We start from the raw sequence: 14,846 nt of genomic DNA on the forward strand, positions 1-14,846 counted from the left end.
TTTTTCTATAACTATTTTGAAATTTATAAATAAAAATGAGTATTTGTTTTGCACAACTAAAGAAATCCTTTACTTTTTACCTTTTTCATACAATTTTAAAAAAAAAAAAAAAACTAAAGAAAAATAGCTAGAATTTTTATATTCTATCCTATGAGAAGTTTTGATTTTAACATGAATCTTTGAAAGAAGAATTGCAAAACAAAATCAATTTGGGGAGAATTCTATTAGGATTAGGTTTTAATAGATGGAGGAGTCAATTATTATGCAGTGACATGCTCTTCTCACATTTCTTAGTCTCTGTTTGGAAGCATATTTTTTTAAAAGGTGTTTCTAGCATTTATCACTTAAAATAAGTATTTTTATAAATAATAATAATAATATTTTACTTGTACTATAACAAGTACTTATGCAAAAAAAAAAAAAAAATGTAAGAACTATTTTTAAAATTTAAGAGAATTTTGAGAAATAATATAAATGATACTATTCATAAGCGGAACCAATTTTTGTAAATGTAAGAAATTTTAGTGGCAATTTTATAATTTAAAAAGTATATTAGAACATAATTATATATTATTTTATTATGTATGTTAAGATATTAATTATTGATGGAATGTAATTTAATTATGGAATGAAGAAGAACCATGTATTAATTTAAATTAATATTTTTAAAAGCTAAAAATAATAATTAGATTAGTAATATTATTTAACATAAATTACCATGATAATCATATACTATGGATATATATTAAGCACAATATTATTGTCAATCAAAAAATAATATTTAATATTTTTACTTACTAAGTAAAACAAATTTTTTTGAAAAAAAAAATTTATATAAATGGTTTTGAGCAATCCCTTAAAATATGGATAATTACTTTTCTTTAATTTTGAAAAAATAATTTGGACTTTGCGAGATTACAAGCTGATGTTAATTATCTTAATAAATTTTCTCTCAATTTGTTTTCTTTTTCCCCCCTAGAAGATATTATTGATTAATTTTGATAATTTTCACGTTACAAAAATTTAAAATTACAATGTCAACAAACCATTTTTACTATATTTTTATAATAATAATAATAATAATAATAATAAATGGATGACAGCTAATTATTAATTTATTATTAATAAATTGGCAGCGTGTGCCACAACTCGTTGTACTATTCAATATAATAATAATATTATTAATAATAATAAATTGGCAGCGTGTGCCACAGGTCGTTGCACTATTCAGACCAGTCAAACAGCCACAATTGGGAATAGTTGTTGGAGGCCATCACATCACATGTAATGACTTTATAATGTGTTTCTTCCTATATTTCGAAAAGGCAATTAAATAATAATTTCTTATGTCTTCACCTTTGATTTTATTTTATTTTTTTATTTTTTATCTATAATTTTTAAAAATAAAAAGGCAAATTTATCATTTTGTTGTGTGAAAAATATTAAGTGATGGAGTATCATTACCATTTAAAAAAAAAAAAAATTAATATCGTCTCTCTTTTTAATAATTCAAAAAATTGAGTGTATATACTAAAACAGAGTATTGAGGACTTAAGTAAGAAAATAATTCTTTCTCTTATTCAATCTTATTCATTGTCATACGTACAACTAAGACCTCTGTATATATAACTAGAGGAAGAAGAAAGAAGAAAAAAGCAGAAGAAGAAAACGGAAAAAGACAACTGAAAGACCAATCGTTTTGCTGTAAGAGTCTCCTTCAAGATGATGTGTAGATATTATGCACATTCGTTTTGGATAAAAAAAACTTCAAAAACTTTAGAACCTAAAGGTTTGGTCATTAAATCTGCAAGCTGATGAGCAGAAGATACATGTAAAGTGGTAAAAAGACCCTCTAGTAATTTATCACGAACCAAATGACAATCGATTTCAATATGTTTATTACGTTCATGATAAATCAGATTGGCTGCTATGTGAAGAGCAGTTTGGTTATCACAAAATAAAAGAGTTGATTGAGGATGATGTTGATGCAGATCAGCAAGTAAAGATTTAAGCCAGATAATTTTGCAGACAGTGAAAGCCATGGATCTATATTCAGGTTCTGCTAAGGACCGTGATATGGTGTGTTGCTTCTTAGATTCCCATGATACAAGAGAATCCCCAATGAAAATGCAATAGCCACTTATGGATCTACAAGTATCCAGGCAGTTGGCCCAATTTGAATGTGAAAAATCTTTGAGATCAACCTTAGATGAAGATGGAAAAAATAAGCCTTGTTCAGGAGTAGATTTGAGATATTGTAAAATTCTCATAGCAGCTTGTAAATGAGGCATTCTAGGGATATCTAAAAATTGACTAAGATGATGTACAGCAAAGGTAATGTCAGGTTCGGTATAAGTCAAATACAATAATCTTCCAATAAGTCTTTTGTAAGCTGAAACATCATCCACCAGTTCACCAGCATCTTTATATAATTTTGTATGAGGATCCATAGGGAATGAAATTGGTTTAGCAACAAGTAATCCAGCATCTGAAATGAGTTCCAAACAATATTTTCTTTGAGATAAAGATATACCTTTTTTCGATCGAGTTATCTCTATTCCAAGAAAGAATGTGAGAGGTCGGGTGATCGAACCCCAGGTTTTCAAAACACTTCGGGCGCCCGAACTGCTGGAAAGTCAGCAGTTTGACCAGGTTTTGGGCGACCAAACCTACAATGATCCTATCGCCCTCGGGCGACCAAACCTTTAGCAGGTTACTTTTCACAAACTCAGGTTGCCGAACCTTCGCGTTCAAAAAGGCCTCGGTCGACCGAACTTAGTTTTGGGCACCCGAACCGCGCGACAAATGTTTTTGAATTTTGTTCAGGCAACCGAACTTAGATTCGGGCGACCGAACTCTTTAAATTTTTTTTTTGACTGAGTCTATTCAGGCACCTGAACCTCAGGTTGTGCACCCGAACCTTCTCAGGATAATTAAATTTTTACCGAGGTTAAATTGATTAAACAGGGTTAATTTTGCCAAACTTTTTTAACAAATTTGAGAATGCCCTATGTGTCCCCCAATGGTTATAATTTTGTCATTCTCTATATATAGGGGCTCATTTGCAAAATTAAGAAGAGATTAGCCAAAATAATTAGCAAAAATCCTCTCAATGTCAAAATCTCATTTTGCCCAAAATACTCTCAAATATTCATCCCTTTGATACATTTTGATATTGTGAGAGTTTATTGATTGTCCTTGTGTTTATTAGATAGTGCCAATACTCCCATTTATTTGGTTGATTATTTGATTTATTTTTAGGGAGTTGATAAAGTTTATCCCACAGATTTGAATATAATAAATCTTGTGTTGGGATAAACTAACAAGCTCAGGATATTTGCATTGTTATTACAAGTATCCAATAGCTTTGATTTTGTTGTGCAAAATTTTGTACAAGCTAAAATATTTTTCAAACTACTCGTGTGCTTATTTCATTGAAGAAAATATTTTGAGTTAGTTTGAATATTTGATTAAGCATCTTTGAAACTCTGATTGAATATTAAGATTTGCTATTAACGTGTTTTAACGATTTAGCTTGTTTTGAACACTCTTGAGCATATTAATGATAATACCTTGTTGAGTATTGCTTGCACAAAATCACATCCCTAAGCTTACATTTCCTATATTGTTGATGTGTGATTGATTGAGTATACTGTGCGTATTGGGGTACATATCTGCTTTACTTGAGAAGCATAATCACTATAGCAGTCCTGTTGTGAAAAATATTGTTGCATTTCCAGGCGTGGCCTGAGGGGGCGGTAATCTAGCCCGTAAGGATTGTTAGGGCCTTCTCCGCCCTGTGAGGAGAATTTGTAAAGGTTAAGATAAACCCTGTGCTGATTGACCTGCTTGTATTAGGTGCCGCTCCACCCGTTAAGTGAGCATTAGTGGAATTTTCAGGCTTGCGAGTTAGAGGAGGGGACATAGGCACAATTGGTCGAACCGCGATAACATATCTTGCGTGTACTTTATATTCTTAGCACTTTACATTTCTGCATGTGTATGTTATAACACATGATTTAATTTTTGCATATTATCTATGCATTTGGGTTTGTGTATATAGAAAGACCCTAGGTTGTAAAATACTGCTGTTGAACTAGCTAAACCTAGGAATAAATTTTAAATACCCAATTCACCCTCCCTCTTGGGAATACACCAAAGCTAACGGATTTGATTTTATATACCCACTTACATCCTATGGGAGTTTTATTAGGTGGTAATGTTGTGAGAACCCATGTTTTATTCATTTTGAGTGCAGATAATTCTGCAAACATAGCAACTCTCCAAGGAGCATGTTGAATAGCTTGATGATAAAATACAGGTTCAAAATCAGAAGAAATGGCAATGGAGAATGCTTTATGTGATTCAGATAATCTAGAGTAAGAAAGTGCTTAAAAAATGTTATGTTTATTACCTGAGATAGTAATGGGATCCCTAGTAGATGATCGAGAATTGGGTATTTAAAATTTCTTTCCTAAGTTCAACTAATCTAGTAACATTATTACTTAACCTAGGGTCTTTCTAAGTACATACCAATACCCCGAAAAAATAATACTAAGCAAATATATAAAACAGATGCAGCAGACTCAGTATTTTCCAATCATTCACAATATTTAAAACATGCACAACATTCATATAACAATTCAAATATAAACATACATGTGCATAAATTAAATTGCGGAAATATAAAGAGTATAGGGAAAGAAAGAGTCGACACAAGATATGTTATCAGGGTTTGGCCAACTGTGCCTACGTTCTTGCCTTTAACTCGCAAGTCCAAGAATTCCACTAATGCTCACTTAACGGGTGGAGCGGCACCAGTTACAACTAGGTCAATTCACGGGGTTGACCTCAACCTACAACTTACCAGGATGGTGTACTTAACTTTCCTAATTGGGTCTAAGCCAATTCGGGACTATTTACCAGGACTATGTACCAGGACTAGTCTCCCTCTTTAGGTCCGTGCCTAGAATACAACAAATTTAATATAAATTGCGTACAAGTAAAGTTCTTCTTACTCTAAGCAAATTTGCACCAATATACTCAACCAAATAATGCACTCACATATGATATGAATTAAAGCTCAATGTGAGTATGGTGATTTTCTCAAACTAATCTTTGAATAAAGATATTTATGATAAGTGCACTTCAAAGATTAAACCTAATAGAATTTTTCTCCAAAGACTATATTTCAAGAAAAAGGTGTAGGAGAACCTAGGGTTTTCCCTTCAAATGATCTTTGCCAAAATAATTATATAGGATCTTTGATATAAAAAAAAGCATGCAATAAATATATTCAAAGATCTTGAACCCTTTAAAATCTTCCCAACAATGATATTCAAATATTCTAACTCAAGGGAAGCTAGGGTTATAGCTAAAAATAATTTTTGCAATGAAACACAATGAGCTTTTGGAAATCTTTGCAATATATGTGCAGAGTTCCACAAAGTAGCTATACGTTTTCTCCAAAGATATTTATCAATGAAATATATGGAGAAAAACTTTGGATTTACTCTCAAAATAATGATTTTAAAAAGGATGAGATACGAGAGTATATGTAATATGTAAAGGATAAAATGCCCAAGATTAAGAATACTCGAAAAAGATTTTTAGAATAAATAACAAAGAGAGGATCAAAAATAAGCTTAGGAAGATGAAAAATGATTTAAAAATTTAAGAGAATTTTCTAACTAATCGTCTTGCCAATTTTGAGTTATGAGGGGGTATATATAAACTTCTTAGGAAATCTGACCGTTAAAGACATATTAGGGATTTTTGGAAAAGTTTAAATGAGGTTAATAAAATTTTAACCATGTTTTAACCTTAGTAATTCTCGCCAACTTGAGAGCACCGGTTGACCGAACTTAAGGTTCGATTGACCAAGTGACAAAGTACAGTCGACCGGGAGAAATTTGAACTTAGAGTTCAGTAGACCAGACTAAGGGTCCTAAGGGTGATTTTTCCATTTCTGTGTGGTTCGGTTGACCAAATGATTTTGAATTATGAAATTTGGTTGACCGGGAAGTTGGATTCTCCCACATGGGGGTTCGGTCGACTAGGATGTTGCTCATATATTTCTAGTTGGTCGACCGAGGAGTCAAACGTTGACCCGTTGGGAGTTCAGTCGACTAAGTTATATGAACTTGGCACGGTAAGTTCGACCAAGCTATGGTCAAACTATTGACCTCTTGACCTGTAGAGACCCAAAGAATTACGGTATTTAAATAATAAAAGAAAAAGGAAAAGGAAATTGTAAAGAGGGTCACAACACATCCTCGTCGACAAATGCAAAGCGTTCGTCGACGAAGTGGCTTGTTGGGATCGTCAACGGGGACATGTGTCCTATCGACGAAAAGATACCGAGAGGCTATTTTTAGTTCTAAATTTCGTCGATAAGAAATAGGTGTTCATCGACGAATTTCCTTCGTGGCCTCGTCAACGAAGTGACGTGTCTCATCAACGAGTGTAGGTGTACAAATAGCCCTAAAATCATATTCAACGCAGATCTCTTAAAAAAAAATTAGATTCTCTCTCTCCTGTTCGTCCCCTCTGCCCTCTCTCTAAGATTCTGGGTCCATTCTTCGCCGGATCGACGATCCGAAACCGCCACGACACTCCTGGGGAAGTTCTCTTCAAGTCTACTGGAGTGGATCATTGGTGGAGCTAGCTTGGACTCCATCCCAAGTTCAGGGTAAGACTTATTATTCAGTATTTGGCTTTCCTATAGTTGTAGAATAGGTAGTACTCGAAGAACTACTGAAGTCTTGTTTGGGGCAATGTTGTTTATAGGGTGTTGAACGGAGAACCCTACGGGTGCAGTACTGGTTATTTTAGGGCCTTTCCAGAAGTCAGGTAAGGGGATAAATTAAGTTAGGATTTCATTAAAATGTATTTATTATTTTACAACATTTAATTTCAGATAAATAGGTATATTGTAGAATTATGTTGGAAATAATGTTGTTGATCAGAAATATGGATTTCATGTAGAATATCATAAATATGTTTATTACCTCTTCTGTGTGGCATGAGTAATATTTACCATGGAAATTATGATGATGAAATATTGTATTTACAAAATAAGTATGTTATTACTGCTTTCAGGAAAATGTTAAAATGATACAATGATTTTTCAAACTAAGAAATTTGTATAATATGCTGGCGTAAGGGACAGGGATTTTATATGATATGTCGGCATAAGGGCCAAGGATTTTATACGATATGTCGGCATAAGGGCCGAAGATTTTATATGATATGACGGTGTAAGGGCTGAGGTTTTATATGAAATATTGGCGTAAGAGCGAAAGTTTTCATGATATGTTATACCAGCGTAAGGGTCGTGATTTACAAGATACAAAATGTTGGCGTAAAGGTTGTAAATTCTATATGATTTGTTATGTAAAGTTTTATGAAAATATTAACATGACAGATATTATTATGAAATAGTCATGTATCATTATTTGGAAACATATTATATGTTATCAGAACCTGATTGGTTTGGTTTAAGCTTTCATGAAGTACGGTACCGTAGCTATGTGATCACGATCATGTTTATGTTAGTGCTACCACTTGCCGTACAGGGCAGTGGGAGATCGGCAGTAGATGTGGTTTATTGTAGCGCAGACTTCCCTCTAGTGTCTGGACTAGGAGGGGCAGACCCATCATACTTACAGACTTATGTTGATCTAGCGTGTCGACCAGCCATTGCTAGGTCTCGCCTTCGGGCCACATAACCCAGTCATGTGAGGGTAAGACATGATACCAGCCAGCTATCCATTAGGGTGTTTTCCATATATGGTTATATGAGATGATTTATATGTATGGAAATTCAGTATGTTATACCATGATATGATAAAATAAGTTTTTCACAGATATGATACAGATAGATTTATTAAGTTTGATTTTTATATAGTTATATGTAAAACACAGAAATATTCATATTGCCACACACTAATATTAGTTTATTTCCCTTAATGAGAGGTGTCTCACTCCAACTACATAAATATTTCAGGAGCCTCAAATAGAAGAGCGAATAAAGCTCCGTAGCGTTAGAATTCAGCTGTTCTACCTTGTCTGAAGGGTAAGTCATTTTGCTAGAGTCTGATAGATTTTTGGGTGGTGACCCTAAGTCACTTTTGGATATTTTTGGGATGCGTGTATGTATATGACAATTGTAGTTAACTCTGGTATTGTGTTGATTGATAATTTGGTATGTATATGATTTTATGTTTCCTGCTGCTTAAGCCTTTGTGTTGTATTTCATGTATATCCCAGGTACCCAAGGGTTCAGGTTGATTATGATTTGCTAGGATTATTATATTGGATATTACAAAAAAAAAAAAAAATTATGGTAAAATAAGCAGATCGTTACATGACCAATTCAGTCGACCGAATGTTTTATACATTTTGGTACCCTAAATCCTAAACCCTAAACCCTGGTCAATCGAATAGATAACCTGTTGACCTTCATATGGTTCGGTCGACTGAGTGATTTATACTATGTAAGTTCGGTCGACCGAAGCACTGTTCGATGCACAGTTTCGGTCTTATCCTTTATTAGAAGTCACCCCTGTTCATATAGGTATAAGTTTTAAGTTATGGGAGACTTTACATGTGATGATTAGGGACCTAGGGTCAATCTAAGGTCAATGGCCAAGGCTTTTAAATTATGCCCAAAAATCTGGTATCGGTCGACCGAAGGGTGATCCTTAAGGTTCTATGGCCCCCTATGGTCAGTCTATGATCATCACTGAACTTTTATCCATATCATGCATGTAATGCATTAATTATTACAAATCATTTCCTATTTACTATTACAGACCAAATAGAAAAACTTAATGCAATACAAGTGAAATTTAAATGTCTTCAATCTTCGTTACTCTTGTGACTTCCTTAGAATACGACAGCTGATGTACATATCCTTCGAGTTTTTTTGGTTTCCATTTTCAGTCTCCTTATGTATGCACTGACATATTAAGTATGCTCAAATACTGGATACACACATAAGAACCTTGCGATTTGTCATTATCAAAACCAGGAATCAGACTCGAAAAGTTAATAAAATATTTAACGCAATTATTAATAAAATTTTTAATTAAAAAATATTATATTTTTAATTTATATACAATAATAATTATATAATACCTTATAATAATGTAAGTATCTAAATATTATTTATTTTAAATAAAATTAAATATTACGAATTATTAATATTTATTACATTCTATATTTTTTCTACAGAAACACTTTTTATCATTTCAAATCTTCTCTTAATAGATTAGTATATATTGACTGGTTGCTGCTGGTCAAGTTTGTCATATTTGATCATTTCAGCCTACAATGGGCAGGAGATGAATTGCTTTCTTCAATCGCTCACCGACTTGTCAGTTGTAGGAAGACTCCACTCTGTTGTTTGATTCTTAATTAATATTCTGGATGGGCACACACGTCGTTGTTGACCCACCGGCAAATTGGACAAATGACGGTGACACCATCCTTCCTCAAATTTCATAAAAGGATGGTTACTTTTTCTCAAGTTTTAAAAATTTTAAAATTTTTTTTTAAAGCTTCAAAATTTCAAAAAATCATTATAAGGTTTGTTAAAAAAATATAAATATTTTTTTTTATATATTTTACAGAAAGACAATTTTTTTTTTTTAGGAAACACCTACATTTTTTATTTTTTCAAATTTAGGAAAAGTTGGTAAAATTTTTAAAACCTCAAGAAAAATTTGTGTCATTTTTGACAAATTTAATGGGAGGTTCTAAAATTTTTGAAATCTCGAGAAAAGTTTTTATCTTTTTATCAAACTTTAAGAGAGGTGAATGTCGTTTACTCTAAAATTTTTTAGATGACTTTTTATTTTTTATTTTTAAAAAGTATTATTTTATTTCCATAAATTATAATAAAAAAAACATTAATAACATATTTCGAATGTAACACCATATGTACTTTAGGTCTCACGTATTAGACTTAACTAATTATTTTCAAGAGATTTAAGAAAACATTATGTCAAATTCAAAATATATGTTTGTTTATATACTTGTCAAAATGGCTAATAAAACAATTATAATATATAAAGAAACGGACCATCCATCCATGTACACATTAATTTATAAATAATATTATTAATTAACTTCATATTTTAATTTTTAATATTACTTTAAATAAATAAAGAGCTGTTGGTCTTCATTTCACATCATCCTTCCATTATTTATTCATTTATTCTCTACTATCTTTATTTTTTTTTTAACTTATATTTATGAAAAATAAAAGGAAAATAATTTATGTAATTTTTAAATTAATAATTAAGCGTATCATCTGTAGTCACTTTTTTCATTTCATGACTCAACCTATCATCTTTTAAAATTATAATTCAAGATCTTTGATATAAAAGTTTTAAATTTTAAATTATTAAACTATCTTTTGGAGCACAAATGAAATTGCAGAGATGATTTATACATAGTTTATAAAGTTCGGACAGTCTTTATTATTGAATAATATAACTTAGGAGTTTAACGTTAATGTTATAAAATAGATTCAAAAGTCCTTTAGCTATTATATTAGACCCAAAACATTGGCAGACTTAAAGTGCCCCTCACGTTGATTGTTGCATCAAGCATTTATAACTACCATTAAATTAAATTAAGAAAGTTGGCTGTGTTTTGGTCGGACAAAGCTGGCTTCTCTAATAATTGATAGAGAACAAGAAAATTTTTATATATTTAAATGAGAAAGGTCGAATATAGCTGTAATGCCACCTAACAAAATAATTTAAATATTTTTATACTAATTAATCAATCTAAAATTATTATTTTTTATTCCACTTGAGATGATAAATTATCAGAAAGATGCAAGCACACACAAAACAATGATTCTTTTTTGGATTTTATATATCCAAAGAGAATCTATTACGTCAAATAAATAATTAAATTAATTGAGTAATATATCATAATGTTGGGCTTTGTGGAGCCTAGTTGTGTTCGATCTGGATGATTACCCGTCTTTTCTTTAATGAGAGATTTCTATCCTAAGACTTAATCCATGGAGCCAAGGATTGGGCCATAAGGCTTTTTTTGGGCCCGTTTTGTAGCCTATTCAGAATCCTGTGCGCAGCATATAAAACAATTATTTTTTGGATGATTAGGTTTGTTAGAATTGGTTTGATCCCAAGAGGGGAGTGAATTGTTTTTTTAAATATTTTTCGCTAATTTAAACAATTACGCCGATTCACCACAATTCATATCTCATTCAATATTTTGAAAATGTGTACGTACAACAATTAAGTTATCAGTGTGTGCATACATATACGTGTGTTGCATATCTCATTTAAATTAGTATGTGTGCATGCAAGATGGTTATAACAAAACATGAACAAGCACACATGCTGAAATTTAAGTGTAAGAATTTAAATAAGATAGAAAGAGAATGACACACAAATTTGTTAACAAGGTTCGGTCAATACTGCCTACGTCTCCGCCATACCCCCCAAGGATTCTACTATACCTGCTTACTTAACCGGGCGGAAAAGAAACCTTTTACATCCTCTCCTTACAGGGTGAGAAAAACCCCGACTTAATTACTAGGCTGAGCCGAACTAGTCTCACTTATGAGACTAAGACTCCCTAGTTCAATTTTCGGTTGAACCGAACCGATCTTACTTGCAGGGCTGAGACTCTCTAGTTCAATTTTCGAGTTGAACCGAACATGTCTTACTTACGGGACTGAGACTCCCTAGTTCAATTAATGGGATGAACCCAACCATTACAATAAAATATTTTTCTACATAAAATATGTTTCTAAAATACAAGCAAAGATGTACACGATAAAACTCTAAATATATGCACTCTCTTATGATATGATTTATGCTCAGTAGAGTAAGAGTGTTTTTCTAAATAAATATTCTAATCTTTAAAGAAAGATGTATATGATAAAATGCTTCAAAGGTTTGAACCTTGATAAAATATTCTCCTAAAAATATATTTCAAATGCACCTAAAAATCAAGGGTTTGTTCTAAAAGTATTTTTGCAAAAACTAATATGTAAGATCATTGATATTATATGAAATATGCAATAAAAGCTTCAAAAATCAAATATAAAACAAATATTTTCTCCAATGAAGATTTGCAATAATATTGTTTGGAGAAGATATGATTTATGCTCAAAATGTTTTTGCACTAACCACACTTTAAGAATAATTTTCCCAATAAAAAATACTCTCTTAAAAAGAATGTTTTCAACAAAAGAATCAAAGAGAGTTTTGAGAGTATGAAAAGATTTGACCTCAAAACAATTTTTCAAGTAAAAGTGTATATGAGGGAACTTTAATTAGTAAAAGTATTTATAAGAAAAATTAGGCTAATCAAAGTTGTTAATCTAGAGTTATGAGGGGGTATTTATAGATTTTCTAAAAATTTTGACCATTGGGGACACACTTGGTATTTTGGAAAAGATTAATTAAATTTTAATGATGTTTTAATACATTTAAAAAATTCCAACCTGAGAGCTCCGATCGACCACTTTTTGTGGTTCGGTCAACCGTGGAGCCATGTTTGTTCGACTAGGGAATTTTTGAACTATAGGTTCAGTCGACCAGACTTGAGGCAATTTCTAAACTTGCGCGATTCGGTTGATTGGGTCAATTTGAACTACGAGGTTCGGTCGATCGGGCGGTTGGCAATTCCCGCGTGAGGGTTCGATCGATTAGGGCGTTGCCCGTATAAATCTGGTCTGTCGACCGGGAGGTCAACTTCTTTGAATTAATGAGGTTCGGTCGACCAGGTCTGCCTGTATATATCTGATCGGTCGACCAAGAGGTCAACCTGTTGACCCGGTGGGAGTTCGGTCGACCGAACTCAGTTATAAAATTTACCCTATTTATATGATGATTAATGTTAAGCTTATAGGGCATATTTTTATTAAATATTTAAGAACCTAAGGTCAGTTTAAGGCATTTGAGAAATAACCCTAAAAATTTCGGCATCGGTCGATCGAGCCCTAAGGTCATTTGGTTCCCTATGGTCAAACTACGACCATCTGAGCATATAATCCATATCATGCAGATGCATACATTATACCAAACCAAAGATATGAAAATAAATACAATACAAATAAAACACAAATGTCTTCTTCTTTCTTCTTTGCTCTTTAACTCTATGGAATACACCAGATATGAGCTTTGAGTCATGTCATGACTTCCATGTCCTCTTGATCTTATATGTGACCTGAATTATACGTGTTCACACACTTAAAAACACACATAAGAACTGCTTGTGTTTGCCAGCATCAAAACGGAGATCAGACTCAAAAAGCCAACAATCTTTCCCTTTTTGATGATGACAAATACATAAGAGCAAAATGGGTGCAACCTAAAAATGCTCCCCCTAACAATATGCATAATGTAAAAGTATAGATAATATAGTACAAGCATAGCATAAAAGAAGACATTTACAAAGATTATGCATTTAAATTTTTCATTAAAGCACAAGCTCAGATAATTATCCCTATAATAGTTGCCCTTATGTTTTTGCCCCTCAACATATTTGTCCCTATGGTCATAAAAATTTTGTTCAAAAATATTCTCTCCCTTTTTTCATCAGCAAAAGGGCTAAGCTAAATAGAAAGGATTGAGCATTTAAAACAAACTTAACAAAGAGAACACTACTTTTTAAAATAATTTTTAAAGAAAACTCTCCCCTTTTTAGTATAGATTATGGGCATAAAAATTTATAACTATTTGAAAGATATATGATAGTTAAGCACATCATAATTTTCTTAGTTGGTCATTAAGAAATTGAAAAGTATATAACAAACAAGCTCAGACTAGGATTATCCACAAACCATGACAATTTAAACATATCATAAGAGTGGTAATATAACACTCTTAAAAGATTTCATGACATAAAATTTTAATACAGAGAAAGCATAAGTCATGAAGGCATTTAAGCACACAAGCAAGAACCAAGATGTCTTCTATATAAGTTCAATTCTTTCTTTTGAAAATTTATATATAAATAATATATATATATGTATAAAATATATCCCCTTAAAATTTTCAATAAATATTGTGGGCTTATGTTTGCTGAAAAAGAAACTTTAATTTAAAACTTAAGCAAGTATTATTTTCTTGGTTTATCATTTAAGCACAAATCAAAAAGTACCAGAAAAATGCAACCATATAAATCCAAGGATATTAAATAAATTTAAGAATGGGGATCATATGGCAAAACTTAAAACACTGTGACAAACAAAATATTTTCATTTATTATACTCAATGAAGAAATTACAATTAAGCACAAGCCACAATGAATTCAAAATCCAAATCTAAGCCAGAAATGTTGTGAGCATAACAAGATAGAAAAATAATTTCTAGGTGCTCCTCCTATCAATTTGAATACGTGCTTAGATTCTTTTAACTACTTATATTGATATAATTTGTGAAAATTCATTAAAAGTCCAAACAGTATAAGTATAAATTTCAGATTTTACTAGATATGTGTTAGACGAATAAATTTCATCAGTAAAATGTCCCTAAATACACATGCTCTAAATATCAAGTACTAAGTCATGCATGGTGTTCATGTGTACCCAGAACAAACCATATCAAAGATGTTCAGTGGAGACAAGATACGATGTTCAAGATATTTAGAAAGGCTTCGGACTAAAAAAGTAGAAACAATAGAAATAATGTGAGTTCATGGGTCAAGTGATTCTAATCCTTTTTCAAGGATGGGGCTTAACCTCCCTGGTATAGTCTCAAGCATACAAAAGTGTATTAACATTCAAGGATGTATTTCATTTAAGCACACTTAACACATGTTCATCCTTTTAAATACTACTCAGCATGCAG

This window comes from Malania oleifera, chromosome 9 (genome assembly GCF_029873635.1).
Source record: "Malania oleifera isolate guangnan ecotype guangnan chromosome 9, ASM2987363v1, whole genome shotgun sequence".
NCBI classification, from domain to species: domain Eukaryota; kingdom Viridiplantae; phylum Streptophyta; class Magnoliopsida; order Santalales; family Ximeniaceae; genus Malania; species Malania oleifera.